The following is a 14,573-nucleotide window of genomic DNA, read 5'->3' on the forward strand; positions in this document are numbered from 1 at the left end:
TGATATGTTCCTATGACCCTAACTCCCTGTCTGTTCCCATGACCCTAACTCCCTGTCTGTTCCCATGACCCTAACTCCCTGTCTGTTCCCATGACCCTAACTCCCTGTCTGTTCCCATGACCCTAACTCCCTGTCTGTTCCCATGACCCTAACTCCCTGTCTGTTCCCATGACCCTAACTCCCTGTCTGTTCCCATGACCCTAACTCCCTGTCTGTTCCCATGACCCTAACTCCCTGTCTGTTCCCATGACCCTAACTCCCTGTCTGTTCCCATGACCCTAACTCCCTCTGTCTGTTCCTATGACCCTAACTCCCTGTCTGTTCCTATGACCCTAACTCCCTGTCTGTTCCTATGACCCTAACTCCCTGTCTGTTCCTATGACCCTAACTCCCTGTCTGTTCCTATGACCCTAACTCCCTGTCTGTTCCTATGACCCTAACTCCCTGTCTGTTCCCATGACCCTAACTCCCTGTCTGTTCCCATGACCCTAACTCCCTGTCTGTTCCCATGACCCTAACTCCCTGTCTGTTCCCATGACCCTAACTCCCTGTCTGTTCCCATGACCCTAACTCCCTGTCTGTTCCTATGACCCTAACTCCCTGTCTGTTCCTATGACCCTAACTCCCTGTCTGTTCCTATGACCCTAACTCCCTGTCTGTTCCTAAACCCAACCCTTACCCTAACCCCTAACCCTAACTCCCTGTCTGTTCCTATGACCCTAACTCCCTGTCTGTTCCTATGACCCTAACTCCCTGTCTGTTCCTATGACCCTAACTCCCTGTCTGTTCCTATGACCCTAACTCCCTGTCTGTTCCTATGACCCTAACTCCCTGTCTGTTCCCATGACCCTAACTCCCTGTCTGTTCCCATGACCCTAACTCCCTGTCTGTTCCCATGACCCTAACTCCCTGTCTGTTCCCATGACCCTAACTCCCTGTCTGTTCCCATGACCCTAACTCCCTGTCTGTTCCCATGACCCTAACTCCCTGTCTGTTCCCATGACCCTAACTCCCTGTCTGTTCCCATGACCCTAACTCCCTGTCTGTTCCCATGACCCTAACTCCCTGTCTGTTCCCATGACCCTAACTCCCTGTCTGTTCCTATGACCCTAACTCCCTGTCTGTTCCTATGACCCTAACTCCCTGTCTGTTCCCATGACCCTAACCCCCTGTCTGTTCCCATGACCCTAACTCCCTGTCTGTTCCCATGACCCTAACTCCCTGTCTGTTCCCATGACCCTAACTCCCTGTCTGTTCCCATGACCCTAACTCCCTGTCTGTTCCTATGACCCTAACTCCCTGTCTGTTCCTATGACCCTAACTCCCTGTCTGTTCCTATGACCCTAACTCCCTGTCTGTTCCTAAACCCAACCCTTACCCTAACCCCTAACCCTAACTCCCTGTCTGTTCCTATGACCCTAACTCCCTGTCTGTTCCTATGACCCTAACTCCCTGTCTGTTCCTATGACCCTAACTCCCTGTCTGTTCCTATGACCCTAACTCCCTGTCTGTTCCTATGACCCTAACTCCCTGTCTGTTCCCATGACCCTAACTCCCTGTCTGTTCCCATGACCCTAACTCCCTGTCTGTTCCCATGACCCTAACTCCCTGTCTGTTCCCATGACCCTAACTCCCTGTCTGTTCCCATGACCCTAACTCCCTGTCTGTTCCCATGACCCTAACTCCCTGTCTGTTCCCATGACCCTAACTCCCTGTCTGTTCCCATGACCCTAACTCCCTGTCTGTTCCCATGACCCTAACTCCCTGTCTGTTCCCATGACCCTAACTCCCTGTCTGTTCCCATGACCCTAACTCCCTGTCTGTTCCCATGACCCTAACTCCCTGTCTGTTCCCATGACCCTAACTCCCTGTCTGTTCCCATGACCCTAACTCCCTGTCTGTTCCCATGACCCTAACTCCCTGTCTGTTCCCATGACCCTAACACCCTGTCTGTTCCCATGACCCTAACTCCCTGTCTGTTCCCATGACCCTAACTCCCTGTCTGTTCCCATGACCCTAACTCCCTGTCTGTTCCCATGACCCTAACTCCCTGTCTGTTCCCATGACCCTAACTCCCTGTCTGTTCCCATGACCCTAACTCCCTGTCTGTTCCTATGACCCTAACTCCCTGTCTGTTCCTATGACCCTAACTCCCTGTCTGTTCCTATGACCCTAACTCCCTGTCTGTTCCTAACCCCTAAACCTAACCCTTACCCTAACCCCTAACCCTAACTCTCTGTCTGTTCCTATGTCCCTAACTCTCTGTCTGTTCCTAACTCCCTGTCTGTCCCTGTCTGTTCCTATGTCCCTAACTCTAACCACTGAGTCACACACTATGTGAACTAACCCAAACCCCTAACCCTTACCACTGAGTCACACCCTAATCCCTAACCCTAACTCTCTGTCTGTTCCTAAACCTAACCCAAACCACTGAGTCTGTTCCTAACCCAAACCACTGAGTCTGTTCCTAACCCTAATCACTGAGTCTGTTCCTAACCCTAATCACTGAGTCTGTTCCTAACCCTAATCACTGAGTCTGTTCCTAACCCTAACCACTGAGTCTGTTCCTAACCCTAACCACTGAGTCTGTTCCTAACCCTAACCACTGAGTCTGTTCCTAACCCTAACCACTGAGTCTGTTCCTAACCACTGAGTCTGTTCCTAACCACTGAGTCTGTTCCTAACCCTAACCACTGAGTCTGTTCCTAACCACTGAGTCTGTTCCTAACCCTAACCACTGAGTCTCACACTATGCATCTATGTAGAGGAAGTCACCCTGTCTGGCTTTGAATCTCTGTGAACTGACTCGTTCTGTCTCTCTGACTCTGTGTTTCAGTATGGAAACTGACTATACATGTGTTTCAGTATGGAAACTGACTATACATGTGTTTCAGTATGGAAACTGACTATACATGTGTTTCAGTATGGAAACTGACTATACATGTGTTTCAGTATGGAAACTGACTATACATGTGTTTCAGTATGGAAACTGACTATACATGTGTTTCAGTATGGAAACTGACTATACATGTGAATCAGTATGGAAACTGACTATACATGTGATTCAGTATGGAAACTGACTATACATGTGATTCAGTATGGAAACTGACTATACATGTGTTTCAGTATGGAAACTGACTATACATGTGTTTCAGTATGGAAACTGACTATACATGTGATTCAGTATGGAAACTGACTATACATGTGATTCAGTATGGAAACTGACTATACATGTGTTTCAGTATGGAAACTGACTATACATGTGATTCAGTATGGAAACTGTCTCTGTTTCAGTATGGAAACTGTCTCTGTTTCAGTATGGAAACTGACTATACATGTGATTCAGTATGGAAACTGACTATACATGTGATTCAGTATGGAAACTGACTATACATGTGATTCAGTATGGAAACTGACTATACATGTGATTCAGTATGGAAACTGACTATACATGTGATTCAGTATGGAAACTGACTATACATGTGATTCAGTATGGAAACTGACTATACATGTGATTCAGTATGGAAACTGACTATACATGTGATTCAGTATGGAAACGGTCTCTACATGTGATTCAGTATGGAAACTGACTCTGTTTCAGTATGGAAACTGTCTCTGTTTCAGTATGGAAACTGTCTCTGTTTCAGTATGGAAACTGTCTCTGTTTCAGTATGGGAACCCAGATGCAGGAGGAGTGGAGCACGTTCCTCTGGGATGGGACTACTGGGTCGGACTGGTGAGACTACATTTATACACTCTATTACTAACGTCACAACATCAGTCTAGACTCTGGTGAGAACAACATGTCACCTCAGCAGTCTAGTGAGTCTAATCTAATGGTCCACTTTGACCCCGAGAGACGTGTTTCTGCCAGTAGTCCTGACTCAATCATCAATCAACGGTGCTGCGACTGCTGCTCGCTGTGGCCTGGTTTTTCCTCTGGGAAGGAAAATCACATCAATCAAAGATTGTTGACATACCTTGTTTACTATATCTGCAAGGGTAACTGAGGTTAGAGGTCGCTAAAGGTCAGGATCGGGAGAAAGTTGAGAATGTTCCGGCAGAAACACGACAGACAACTTTATCTCTTCTGTGGTCTACTGAATCTAGAAACACGACAGACAACTTTATCTCCTCTGTGGTCTACTGAATCTAGAAACACGACAGACAACTTGATCTCCTCTGTGGTCTACTGAATCTAGAGATATGATGGTCAACTTTATCTCCTCTGTAGTCTACTGAATCTAGAAACACGATGGTCAACTTTATCTCCTCTGGAGTCTACTGAATCTAGAAACACGACAGACAACTTGATCTCCTCTGTAGTCTACTGAATCTAGAAACACGACGGTCAACTTGATCTCCTCTGTGGTCTACTGAATCTAGAGATACGATGGTCAACTTTATCTCCTCTGTGGTCTACTGAATCTAGAAACACGATGGTCAACTTTATCTCCTCTGTGGTCTACTGAATCTAGAAACACGACGGTCTACTTTTTATCTCCTTCACTTATTCGTTTAATAATATTCAAATACTGTAGTGACATAGATACACTGTCTGTGTTGTATTCAGGAGAGGAACTCTAGGTACTACACTGTCTGTGTTCTATTCAGGAGAGGAACTCTATGTACTACAACTACACACTGTCTGTGTTCTATTCAGGAGAGGAACTCTATGTACTACAACTACACACTGTCTGTGTTCTATTCAGGAGAGGAACTCTAGGTACTACACTGTCTGTGTTCTATTCAGGAGAGGAACTCTAGGTACTACACTGTCTGTGTTCTATTCAGGAGAGGAACTCTAGGTACTACACTGTCTGTGTTCTATTCAGGAGAGGAACTCTAGGTACTACACTGTCTGTGTTCTATTCAGGAGAGGAACTCTAGGTACTACACTGTCTGTGTTCTATTCAGGAGAGGAACTCTAGGTACTACACTGTCTGTGTTCTATTCAGGAGAGGAACTCGAGGTACTACACTGTCTGTGTTCTATTCAGGAGAGGAACTCGAGGTACTACACTGTCTGTGTTCTATTCAGGAGAGGAACTCTAGGTACTACACTGTCTGTGTTCTATTCAGGAGAGGAACTCTAGGTACTACACTGTCTGTGTTCTATTCAGGTGAGGAACTCTAGGTACTACACTGTCTGTGTTCTATTCAGGAGAGGAACTCTAGGTACTACAACTACACACTGTCTGTGTTCTATTCAGGAGAGGAACTCTTGGTACTACACTGTCTGTGTTCTATTTAGGAGAGGAACTCTAGGTACTACACTGTCTGTGTTCTATTCAGGAGAGGAACTCTAGGTACTACACTGTCTGTGTTCTATTCAGGTGAGGAACTCTAGGTACTACAACTACACACTGTCTGTGTTCTATTCAGGAGAGGAACTCTAGGTACTACAACTACACACTGTCTGTGTTCTATTCAGGAGAGGAACTCTAGGTACTACACTGTCTGTGTTCTATTCAGGAGAGGAACTCTAGGTACTACACTGTCTGTGTTCTATTCAGGAGAGGAACTCTAGGTACTACACTGTCTGTGTTCTATTCAGGAGAGGGACTCTAGGTACTACACTGTCTGTGTTCTATTCAGGAGAGGAACTCTAGGTACTACACTGTCTGTGTTCTATTCAGGAGAGGAACTCTAGGTACTACACTGTCTGTGTTCTATTCAGGTGAGGAACTCTAGGTACTACACTGTCTGTGTTCTATTCAGGAGAGGAACTCTAGGTACTACAACTACACACTGTCTGTGTTCTATTCAGGAGAGGAACTCTTGGTACTACACTGTCTGTGTTCTATTTAGGAGAGGAACTCTAGGTACTACACTGTCTGTGTTCTATTCAGGAGAGGAACTCGAGGTACTACACTGTCTGTGTTCTATTCAGGAGAGGAACTCTAGGTACTACACTGTCTGTGTTCTATTCAGGAGAGGAACTCTAGGTACTACACTGTCTGTGTTCTATTCAGGAGAGGAACTCTAGGTACTACACTGTCTGTGTTCTATTCAGGTGAGGAACTCTAGGTACTACACTGTCTGTGTTCTATTCAGGAGAGGAACTCTAGGTACTACAACTACACACTGTCTGTGTTCTATTCAGGAGAGGAACTCTTGGTACTACACTGTCTGTGTTCTATTTAGGAGAGGAACTCTAGGTACTACACTGTCTGTGTTCTATTCAGGAGAGGAACTCTAGGTACTACACTGTCTGTGTTCTATTCAGGTGAGGAACTCTAGGTACTACAACTACACACTGTCTGTGTTCTATTCAGGAGAGGAACTCTAGGTACTACAACTACACACTGTCTGTGTTCTATTCAGGAGAGGAACTCTAGGTACTACACTGTCTGTGTTCTATTCAGGAGAGGAACTCTAGGTACTACACTGTCTGTGTTCTATTCAGGAGAGGAACTCTAGGTACTACACTGTCTGTGTTCTATTCAGGAGAGGAACTCTAGGTACTACACTGTCTGTGTTCTATTCAGGAGAGGTACTCTTGGTACTACACTGTCTGTGTTCTATTCAGGAGAGGAACTCTAGGTACTACACTGTCTGTGTTCTATTCAGGAGAGGGACTCTAGGTACTACACTGTCTGTGTTCTATTCAGGAGAGGAACTCTAGGTACTACACTGTCTGTGTTCTATTCAGGAGAGGAACTCTAGGTACTACACTGTCTGTGTTCTATTCAGGTGAGGAACTCTAGGTACTACACTGTCTGTGTTCTATTCAGGAGAGGAACTCTAGGTACTACAACTACACACTGTCTGTGTTCTATTCAGGAGAGGAACTCTTGGTACTACACTGTCTGTGTTCTATTTAGGAGAGGAACTCTAGGTACTACACTGTCTGTGTTCTATTCAGGAGAGGAACTCTAGGTACTACACTGTCTGTGTTCTATTCAGGAGAGGACATCTAGGTACTACACTGTCTGTGTTCTATTCAGGAGAGGAACTCTAGGTACTACACTGTCTGTGTTCTATTTAGGAGAGGAACTCTAGGTACTACACTGTCTGTGTTCTATTCAGGAGAGGAACTCTAGGTACTACACTGTCTGTGTTCTATTCAGGAGAGGAACTCTAGGTACTACACTGTCTGTGTTCTATTCAGGAGAGGAACTCTAGGTACTACACTGTCTGTGTTCTATTCAGGAGAGGACTCTAGGTACTACACTGTCTGTGTTCTATTCAGGAGAGGAACTCTAGGGTTCTATTCAGGAGAGGAACTCTAGGTACTACAACTACACACTGTCTGTGTTCTATTCAGGAGAGGAACTCTAGGTACTGTCTGTGTTCTATTCAGGAGAGGAACTTCTATACCACTGTCTGTGTTCTATCAACTACACACTGTCTGTGTTCTATTCAGGAGAGGAACTCTTGGTACTACACTGTCTGTGTTCTATTCAGGAGAGGAACTCTAGGTACTACACTGTCTGTGTTCTATTCAGGAGAGGAACTCTAGGTACTACACTGTCTGTGTTCTATTCAGGAGAGGAACTCTAGGTACTACACTGTCTGTGTTCTATTCAGGAGAGGAACTCTAGGTACTACACTGTCTGTGTTCTATTCAGGAGAGGAACTCTAGGGTTCTATTCAGGAGAGGAACTCTTGGTACTACACTGTCTGTGTTCTATTCAGGAGAGGAACTCTAGGTACTACACTGTCTGTGTTCTATTCAGGAGAGGAACTCTAGGTACTACACTGTCTGTGTTCTATTCAGGAGAGGAACTCTAGGTACTACAACTACACACTGTCTGTGTTCTATTCAGGAGAGGAACTCTTGGTACTACACTGTCTGTGTTCTATTCAGGAGAGGACCTCTAGGTACTACACTGTCTGTGTTCTATTCAGGAGAGGAACTCTTGGTACTACACTGTCTGTGTTCTATTCAGGAGAGGAACTCTAGGTACTACAACTACACACTGTCTGTGTTCTATTCAGGAGAGGAACTCTAGGTACTACACTGTCTGTGTTCTATTCAGGAGAGGAACTATAGGTACTACACTGTCTGTGTTCTATTCAGGAGAGGAACTCTTGGTACTACACTGTCTGTGTTCTATTCAGGAGAGGAACTCTAGGTACTACAACTACACACTGTCTGTGTTCTATTCAGGAGAGGAACTCTAGGTACTACAACTACACACTGTCTGTGTTCTATTCAGGAGAGGAACTCTTGGTACTACACTGTCTGTGTTCTATTCAGGAGAGGAACTCTAGGTACTACACTGTCTGTGTTCTATTCAGGAGAGGAACTCTAGGTACTACACTGTCTGTGTTCTATTCAGGAGAGGAACTCTAGGTACTACACTGTCTGTGTTCTATTCAGGAGAGGAACTCTAGGTACTACACTGTCTGTGTTCTATTCAGGAGAGGAACTCTAGGTACTACAACTACACACTGTCTGTGTTCTATTCAGGAGTGGAACTCTAGGTACTACACTGTCTGTGTTCTATTCAGGAGAGGAACTCTAGGTACTACACTGTCTGTGTTCTATTCAGGAGAGGAACTCTTGGTACTACAACTACACACTGTCTGTGTTCTATTCAGGAGAGGAACTCTTGGTACTACAACTACACACTGTCTGTTCTATTCAGGAGAGGAACTCTAGGTACTACACTGTCTGTTCTATTCAGGAGAGGGACTCTAGGTACTACACTGTCTGTGTTCTATTCAGGAGAGGAACTCTAGGTACTACACTGTCTGTGTTCTATTCAGGAGAGGACCTCTAGGTACTACACTGTCTGTGTTCTATTCAGGAGAGGAACTCTAGGTACTACACTGTCTGTGTTCTATTCAGGAGAGGAACTCTAGGTACTACACTGTCTGTGTTCTATTCAGGAGAGGAACTCTAGGTACTATTCAGGAGAGGGACTCTAGGTACTACACTGTCTGTGTTCTATTCAGGAGAGGAACTCTAGGTACTACACTGTCTGTGTTCTATTCAGGAGAGGAACTCTAGGTACTACACTGTCTGTGTTCTATTCAGGAGAGGAACTCTAGGTACTACACTGTCTGTGTTCTATTCAGGAGAGGAACTCTAGGTACTACACTGTCTGTTCTATTCAGGAGAGGAACTCTAGGTACTACACTGTCTGTGTTCTATTCAGGAGAGGAACTCTAGGTACTACACTGTCTGTGTTCTATTCAGGAGAGGAACTCTCGGTACTACAACTACACACTGTCTGTGAATGGGAAGCCTAAGAAGCATGGAGGGAACTACAGTGAAGACTACCTGACAGACGTACTGGTAAGAAGATCTGCTAGTAGTCCTACTGAAGGACACAGAGAATAACCTGTCTAACTACCTCTCTCTGTCCTCTCCAGGCCAACATGTCTCTAGACTTCCTCCAGTATAAGTCTAACTACCTCTCTCTGTCCTCTCCAGGCCAACATGTCTCTAGACTTCCTCCAGTATAAGTCTAACTACCTCTCTCTGTCCTCTCCAGACCAACATGTCTCTAGACTTCCTCCAGTATAAGTCTAACTACTCTCTGTCCTCTCCAGACCAACATGTCTCTAGACTTCCTCCAGTATAAGTCTAACTACCTCTCTGTCCTCTCCAGGCCAACATGTCTCTAGACTTCCTCCAGTATATGTCTAACTACCTCTCTCTGTCCTCTCCAGACCAACATGTCTCTAGACTTCCTCCAGTATAAGTCTAACTACCTCTCTCTGTCCTCTCCAGGCCAACATGTCTCTAGACTTCCTCCAGTATAAGTCTAACTACCTCTCTCTGTCCTCTCCAGGCCAACATGTCTCTAGACTTCCTCCAGTATAAGTCTAACTACCTCTCTCTGTCCTCTCCAGGCCAACATGTCTCTAGACTTCCTCCAGTATAAGTCTAACTACGTCTCTCTGTCCTCTCCAGGCCAACATGTCTCTAGACTTCCTCCAGTATAAGTCTAACTACCTCTCTCTGTCCTCTCCAGGCCAACATGTCTCTAGACTTCCTCCAGTATAAGTCTAACTACCTCTCTCTGTCCTCTCCAGACCAACATGTCTCTAGACTTCCTCCAGTATAAGTCTAACTACCTCTCTCTGTCCTCTCCAGGCCAACATGTCTCTAGACTTCCTCCAACACCAGTCTAACTACCTCTCTCTGTCCTCTCCAGACCAACATGTCTCTAGACTTCCTCCAGTATAAGTCTAACTACCTCTCTGTCCTCTCCAGGCCAACATGTCTCTAGACTTCCTCCAGTATAAGTCTAACTACCGTCCGTTTTTCATGATGGTTTCGCCCCCGCCCCCCACGCCCCCTGGACCCCCGCCCCGCAGTACCAGGACCGCTTCAAGGACCTCAAGGCCCCTCGAGACCCTAACTTCAACGTCCATGGGAAGGTAGGCTCCAAACATGCCACCACAGCACATATACTACCACAGCACCCATACCCCCGCAGCACCCATATCAAACCACCCATACCACCGCAGCACATATACCACCACAGCAACCATACCACAGCACCCATATCAAACCACCCATACCACCGCAGTACCAATACCACCACAGCACCCACACCACCGCCGCACCCATATCAAACCACCCATACCACCACTCCACCACCACCCCAACTCCACCACAACCCCAACACCGTGCAAGTCTTCAATGCCTGAATCTCGTCGTTCTCACTACCGTTTTAGGGGTGGACGTCTCGTCGTTCTCTCTACCGTTTTAGGGGTGGACGTCTCTTCGTTCTCACTACCGTTTTAGGGGTGGACGTCTCTTCGTTCTCTCTACCGTTTTAGGGTTGAACGTCTCTTCGTTCTCACTACCGTTTTAGAGGTGGACGTCACTTCGTTCTCTCTACCGTTTTAGGGGTGGACGTCACTTCGTTCTCTCTACCGCTTTAGGGGTGGACGCCTCTTCGTTCTCTCTACCGCTTTAGGGGTGGACGCCTCTTCGTTCTCTCTACCGCTTTAGGGGTGGACGTCTCTTCGTTCTCTCTACCGTTTTAGGGGTGGACGTCTCTTCGTTCTCTCTACCGTTTTAGGGGTGGACGTTCTCTCTACCGCTTTAGGGGTGGACGTTCTCTCTACCGCTTTAGGGGTGGACGTCTCTTCGTTCTCTCTACCGTTTTAGGGGTGGACGCCTCTTCGTTCTCACTACCGCTTTAGGGGGTGGACGCCTCTTCGTTCTCTCTACCGCTTTAGGGGTGGACGCCTCTTCGTTCTCTCTACCGTTTTAGGGGTGGACGCCTCTTCGTTCTCTCTACCGTTTTAGGGGTGGACGTCTCTTCGTTCTCTCTACCGTTTTAGGGGTGGACGTCTCTTCGTTCTCTCTACCGTTTTAGGGGTGGACGTCTCTTCGTTCTCTCTACCGTTTTAGGGGTGGACGTCTCTTCGTTCTCTCTACCGTTTTAGGGGTGGACGTCTCTTCGTTCTCTCTACCGTTTTAGGGGTGGACGTCTCTTCGTTCTCACTACCGTTTTAGGGGTGGACGTCTCTTCGTTCTCACTACCGTTTTAGGGGTGGACGTCTCTTCGTTCTCACTACCGTTTTAGGGGTGGACGTCTCTTCGTTCTCACTACCGTTTTAGGGGTGGACGTCTCTTCGTTCTCACTACCGTTTTAGGGGTGGACGTCTCTTCGTTCTCACTACCGTTTTAGGGGTGGACGTCTCTTCGTTCTCACTACCGTTTTAGGGGTGGACGTCTATACCGTTTTAGGGGTGGACGTTCTCACTACCGTTTTAGGGGTGGACGTCTCTTCGTTCTCTCTACCGTTTTAGGGGTGTACGTCTCTTCGTTCTCACTACCGTTTTAGGGGTGGACGTTCTCACTACAGTTTTAGGGGTGACGTGTAGCCTAGCATAGGGACAGTAACCAAAAGTTTTCTGGTTCGAACCCCCGAGACGTTCTTCTCTTGAGCAAGGCAGTTACCCCTAACAATAATGCTTTTCGGGAGCTGATGTCGTTGACGTGGATTAAGGCAGTCCCACGCACCTCAGGGGTTGGGTTAAGTGCTGAAGACACATTTCAGTGCTTTCAGACTAGGTATCCCCTCTCCTTTCCCACTGTCTGATGGCCACGTCTGACCTCTCAACACACTACAGAGACCTACCACTTATTAAGTGCTCTGTCTTTCCCATAATGACCTCCTCCAGGACAAGCACTGGCTGATCAGACAGGCGAAGACTCCCATGACCAACTCCTCTATCGAGTTACTGGACGAGGCCTACAGGAAACGGTTAGTAGTATCTCCTCTTCTCTCTCCCATCTTCTCTCACAACACCCCCCTATCCTTTATGAGTTATAATGTATCCTTTATGGGTTATAATGTATCCTTTATGAGTTATAATGTATCCTTTATGAGTTATAATGTGTCCTTTATGGGTTATAATGTATCCTTTATGGGTTATAATGTATCCTTTATGAGTTATAATGTATCCTTTATGAGTTATAATGTATCCTTTATGAGTTATAATGTATCCTTTATGAGTAATAATGTATCCTTTATGAGTTATAATGTATCCCCCCTATCCTTTATGGGTTATAATGTATCCTTTATGAGTTATAATGTATCCTTTATGAGTTATAATGTATCCCCCCTATCCTTTATGAGTGATAATGTATCCTTTATGAGTAATAATGTATCCTTTATGAGTTATAATGTATCCTTTATGAGTTATAATGTATCCCCCCTATCCTTTATGAGTTATAATGTATCCCCCCTATCCTTTATGGGTTATAGTGTATACTTTATGAGTTCTAATGTATCCTTTATGAGATAATGTATCCTTTATGAGTAATAATGTATCCTTTATGAGTTATAATGTATCCTTTATGAGTTATAATGTATCCTTTATGAGTTATAATGTATCCTTTATGAGTTATAATGTATCCTTTATGGGTTATAATGTATCCTTTATGAGTTATAATGTGTCCTTTATGGGTTATAATGTATCCTTTATGAGTTATAATGTATCCTTTATGAGTTATAATGTATCCTTTATGGGTTATAATGTATCCTTTATGAGTTATAATGTATCCTTTATGAGTTATAATGTGTCCTTTATGGGTTATAATGTATCCTTTATGAGTTATAATGTATCCTTTATGAGTTATAATGTATCCTTTATGAGTAATAATGTATCCTTTATGAGTTATAATGTATCCCCCCTATCCTTTATGGGTTATAATGTATACTTTATGAGTTATAATGTATCCTTTATGAGTTATAATGTATCCTTTATGAGTAATAATGTATCCTTTATGAGTAATAATGTATCCTTTATGAGTAATAATGTATCCTTTATGAGTTATAATGTATCCCCCCTATCCTTTATGAGTTATAATGTATCCCCCCTATCCTTTATGGGTTATAGTGTATACTTTATGAGTTCTAATGTATCCTTTATGAGTTATAATGTATCCTTTATGAGTAATAATGTATCCTTTATGAGTAATAATGTATCCTTTATGAGTAATAATGTATCCTTTATGAGTTATAATGTATCCTTTATGAGTTATAATGTATCCTTTATGGGTTATAATGTATCCTTTATGAGTTATAATGTATCCTTTATGAGTTATAATGTATCCTTTATGAGTTATAATGTATCCTTTATGAGTTATAATGTATCCTTTATGGGTTATAATGTATCCTTTATGGGTTATAATGTATCCTTTATGGGTTATAATGTATCCTTTATGAGTTATAATGTATCCTTTGAGTTATAATGTATCCTTTATGGGTTATAATGTATCCTTTATGAGTTATAATGTATCCTTTATGGGTTATAATGTATCCTTTATGGGTTATAATGTATCCTTTATGAGTTATAATGTATCCTTTATGAGTGATAATGTATCCTTTATGAGTTATAATGTATCCCCCCTATCCTTTATGAGTGATAATGTATCCTTTATGAGTAATAATGTATCCTCTGAGTTGTGTCCTTTATGAGTGATAATGTATCCTTTGAGTGATAATGTATCCTTTGAGTTATAATGTATCCTTTATGAGTGATAATGTATCCTTTATGAGTTATAATGTATCCCCCCTATCCTTTATGAGTTATAATGTATCCTCTGAGTTATAATGTGTCCTTTATGAGTGATAATGTATCCTTTATGAGTGATAATGTATCCCCCCATCCTTTATGAGTAATAATGTATCCTTTATGAGTTATAATGTATCCTTTATGAGTTATAATGTATCCTTTATGGGTTATAATGTATCTTCTGAGTTATAATGTGTCCTTTATGAGTGATAATGTATCCTTTATGAGTGATAATGTATCCTTTATGAGTGATAATGTATCCCCTCTATCCTTTATGAGTTATAATGTATCCTCTGAGTGATGTGTCCTTTATGAGTAATAATGTATCCTTTATGAGTTATAATGTATCCTTTATGAGTAATAATGTATCCTCTGAGTTGTGTCCTTTATGAGTAATAATGTGTCCTTTATGAGTAATAATGTGTCCTTTATGAGTGATAATGTATCCTTTATGAGTGATAATGTATCCCCCCATCCTTTATGAGTTATAATGTATCCCCCCTATCCTTTATGAGTTATAATGTATCCTTTATGAGTTATAATGTATCCTTTATGAGTTATAATGTATCCCCC

At 43.7% G+C, this 14,573-nt stretch overlaps 1 pseudogene; it reads left to right on the forward strand.

Moving 5' to 3' along the window:
* The window catches only part of LOC135536212 (N-acetylglucosamine-6-sulfatase-like), a 47,035-nt pseudogene that overhangs the window by 16,699 nt on the left and 15,763 nt on the right, over positions 1-14,573 (forward strand).

The sequence above is a fragment of the Oncorhynchus masou genome, unplaced genomic scaffold (genome assembly GCF_036934945.1).
Source record: "Oncorhynchus masou masou isolate Uvic2021 unplaced genomic scaffold, UVic_Omas_1.1 unplaced_scaffold_575, whole genome shotgun sequence".
NCBI lineage: Eukaryota > Metazoa > Chordata > Actinopteri > Salmoniformes > Salmonidae > Oncorhynchus > Oncorhynchus masou.